At 35.1% G+C, this 3,999-nt stretch overlaps 1 pseudogene; it reads right to left on the bottom strand.

Annotated features, from left to right (window-relative positions):
• Positions 1-807: 807 nt before the first annotated feature.
• Positions 808-1,666, bottom strand: LOC100952408 (annotated as a pseudogene).
• Positions 1,667-3,999: the final 2,333 nt, after the last annotated feature.

Below are 3,999 nucleotides of genomic sequence, written 5' to 3'. Positions count from 1 at the left end.
GGTTACCTTTGGAAAGTAGAGGGCGTTGTGCCTAAAAATAGGAATGAGGAAGTCTTCTGGGATGCTGCCAGTGTTGTCTTGATCTAAGTAGTGGGTGCAACTGATTCTATCACTTACTAGCATATTAATCTGTATGCATGCATTTCATGCACTTTTCTGTATGTTAAATTTCACAACGAAAAGATTTTTTGTTTCTGTGACCACAAATCAATTAAGCTGAGAGGTCAACAACAAAGTAGTAATACAAAATTCTCATATATTTGTAAATGATCACTGGACCAAAGAGTAATAATGACAATTAAAATATACACAAGGTGTCCCCATAATATATACATATTTTAATATAGGAAAAAACTGTTAAATTAAAATTGTAATACTCAAGTCAGGTTTCACTCCTGCAATTGCAAGAGGTGCTTAAATGTGACTTGTAAGGATCTTTTGTTATTAGTGTGTATTGACTATTACAATTTTATTCATTTATTTATTTTACTTTATTAAAATACTGAGTTAATTTCACATGTATATTTTTGTCTCTCCACCAACCATTTCCATGTCTGACCACCACTACTACTATGCCCTATAGTAACATACCATACATACTTAAAACCAAGTAAAGGGTGGAGTTCCAGCTTTAAAAATTAAACAGGCATTTTGGACAACACATTCTTGGCAATGGAACCTGGACAACATTTATCAAACACGATAGGGAAAGTTCTCACTCTGCATTATAAAAAGGACAGCCAGATATCAACTGTTACAGAAATGAAATAATATGGAAAATTTTAACAAACTGTTGAAACTATTTCCTTAAAGAGACTTTTTCCACTGCCAGAGATCTTGAATAGCCTCCTGGTCAGTCATCTGGAAGCAGTTCTTCACATAATTGATGAACTTGTTTTCCGCTTTGGGAAGAGATCCACTTTTTTCTATACTTGCTTGCATTTTTGCCTTAATGTCATCTACTGAACTAGGTCCTTTTGGTGTTTTAGGAGTTTTTTCCTGTTTTTTGAAGGATTCTTGACATTTTGATCTCATTGTTGATGGTTTTGAATCCTTTCCATTTTGGTTTGATTTTTTGTGCATTTTTGACTGGAGTGTCTCACACAGATTTCTTCACTGGAGCTTTTTCTTCAATTTCCTCCTCACCAAAATAATCAACATCATCATCATCTTCTTCATCTTCATCTGCAGCAAGTTTTACTTTTTTCTGTGGAACTTTGCTACCACTTCCAGGGGCAGATTACTTTCCAGACATACTTAGGAGTTTCACATCCTCCTCCTCTTCATCTTCTGACTCTGCATGTTCTTCCACAGCTACTAAGTGCTGCCCACTAACATGCACAGGCCCTGAACCACACTTCAACCGTAAGACCACAGGTGGTGTTATTTCAAATCCCCCAAGAGAAACTGTTGGCTGTATGAACATTGTCAAAATTGCCAATGTTACTTTAATTGGACTGCTTTCATAATTCATTGCCTCTGCTTCAACAATGTGCAACTCATCCTTTACACCAGCCCCTAAACTGACCGTTCTTAAGGATAACTGGTACTCATTTTCATCATTACCCATCTTAAAGTGATAATCTTTGTCAGCCTTTAGTTCACAACCGAAAAGATAGTTCTGAGGCCTCAAGGGGCTCATGTCCATGTCCATTGAATCTTCCATGAGGTGGTGGTATGCACTCAGGTGGGTGAAAAGGTGGACAGAGATGAACAACTACTGCTTCAAGGAACAGCAGTGTAGAACGGAATCACACCAGGGAAAAGCTATTTATTTATTTTTGAGACAGTCTTAGTCTGTCATCCTGGGTAGAGTGCTATGGCATCACCACTCACAGCAACCTCAAACTCTTGAGCTCAAGTTATTCTCTTGCTTCAGCCTCCCAAGTAGCTGGGACTACAGGCACCCACCACAATGCCCGGCTATATCTTGTTTGCAGTTTGGCTGGGGCCAGGTTCAAACCCGCCACCCTTTGTATATGGGGCCAGCGCCCTACCCACTGAGCCACAGACACTGCCCTAGACTATACTTTTAAACCGAAAGAGTGGAATTGGAATGTTCCTAACCCAAAGAAATGAGATAAATGTGTGAGGTGATGAGTACCCCAATTACCCTGATTAGATTAATTCACGTTGTATGCCTGTATTGAAACACCATATGTACCCTATGAAGACATTACAACTACTATGTACCCAGAAGAGGAAGGGAGGAGGAGGGAAGAAAAAGAAGAAGGAGAGGAAAAAGTGACTCAGAAAAGCTGGATTTTGTATAAGAGAAGTTTTAGAAATAATTTAACCAATTATTTCACATATTTTTCCTTTTCATAAATGTATAAAATGCTATAAGATAAAATTTATGTTTAAGAAACCCTGAAGATCTCTTTTAGTAATTATTTTGAGTTAGTAGTGCTTCTTTATCAGTGATATGCAGATGGCATCTTAAGGTGAGAAAATATAGATAATTCACTTTAAATGTCCCCTATTGTTTGGAATTCTTGTTATTCCTTGCTATTAAAGATAGATAATGCTTTAATTAAAAAAGAAAAGAAAGTAGAATGAAAGAAACAGTAAGAAAACAAGCAGAAATAAATGAAATAGGAAACAAATATTCAATGAAGAGGAACAACAAAAGCCAAAAGTTGGATCTTTGAAAAGATTAATGAAATTCATAAACTTCTGGTGACAGTGATCAAAAGCAAAGAGATATAGCACAAATTATCAATACAAAGAATAAAAAAAAAGAGATTAAAGACATGCATAGAGATTATGAGAAAAATTGTCAATATTTCAGAAGTTTAGATAAAATAGATAAATTCTTAGAAAATATATGGAACTAATAACAACAGACCTAAGAAGAGACAGAGAATAATCCTCTAACGGTTTAAGAAATTCAACCAGAAGTCATAAATAGTCCCACATGTGGGCTCCACCAATCAACAACGAAAAAAAGATTTCAATTTTACACAAAAATTTCCAGAGAATAGATTAAAGACCATCCTACTAATTTTATTAGGCTATCATAACTTAAAAACCAAAATCTCAGAGACTTTTCAAGAAAGGAATTTATAGTCTGAAACAGCATAAATCCTAATTAAAATTCCAAGATATCAAATACAGCTGTGTGTAGAAAGAATAATGACTCAAGACCAATTGGAGTTACCCCAGAAAGCCTATTTGATTTTAATTAGAAAATCAGTTAATATAATTCACATTAACTAATTATAGGAGAAATGCTATAACATAAAAATTGTGGCTAACTCTAGAAATACAAAGATATTTTAATGTTGACTATTAGTTTAAGATATATAACCTGATCACATTAGGGAAGAGTCTTATTTCTTGTTCACTCAATTTTTGGAAAATGTAATCAAGAATGAGTGGTGCATATCAAACGCTTTTTGCTCTCTCTGTTTAGATAGTCACATGGTTCTTTTTTCAGTGACCTATTTAAATTAAAGTATTTCATTTATAAGATATAAATGTTGAAAAGGAAGACCAAGCTACTTTTATTTTTTGATGTTATCATTATCTGCCCAAGAAAACTAATTTAAGAACTATTAGAACTGATGAAAGAGTGCTTGCAGAGACTTTTGATAGATTTTTTGGCTTCACCATGCTATTCTTTTTTGTTTTTCCTCTCACAGGAACACAGGGGGTTAATAAACTATGACATGATTCTTAATTAAGTCACACCAAGATTTGTGTGTCTCTTCCCCAGAAAATAAATTAGACATAGCACAACATGAGAAGTCCATTTAATGTTTGAAGACCTCCAGACAATTACATTTATCAAGAACTTGTGCTTCTTGCCATTTAATACTTACTACAGGAAAGGATATAAATGAATGCCCTACTGAGGTCAAAGTTAGTCTGGGAAATTCGTGCGGAACATGTCTCAGTGGTAAAAAGGTGTTGAGGCTGGGTGATACCTAGAGCACACAGTTTCTGACTCAGAGCGGGTAACATAACAGGGTTCAGGATGACTTCTTTTTTTTTTTT

The sequence above is a fragment of the Otolemur garnettii genome, unplaced genomic scaffold, assembly GCF_000181295.1.
Source record: "Otolemur garnettii isolate 467f Iridium unplaced genomic scaffold, OtoGar3 scaffold00041, whole genome shotgun sequence".
In the NCBI taxonomy this organism is placed as follows: Eukaryota; Metazoa; Chordata; class Mammalia; order Primates; family Galagidae; genus Otolemur; species Otolemur garnettii.
Note: the sequence above shows the minus strand (reverse complement) of the source record. Positions and strands in the feature narration are given on the sequence as shown.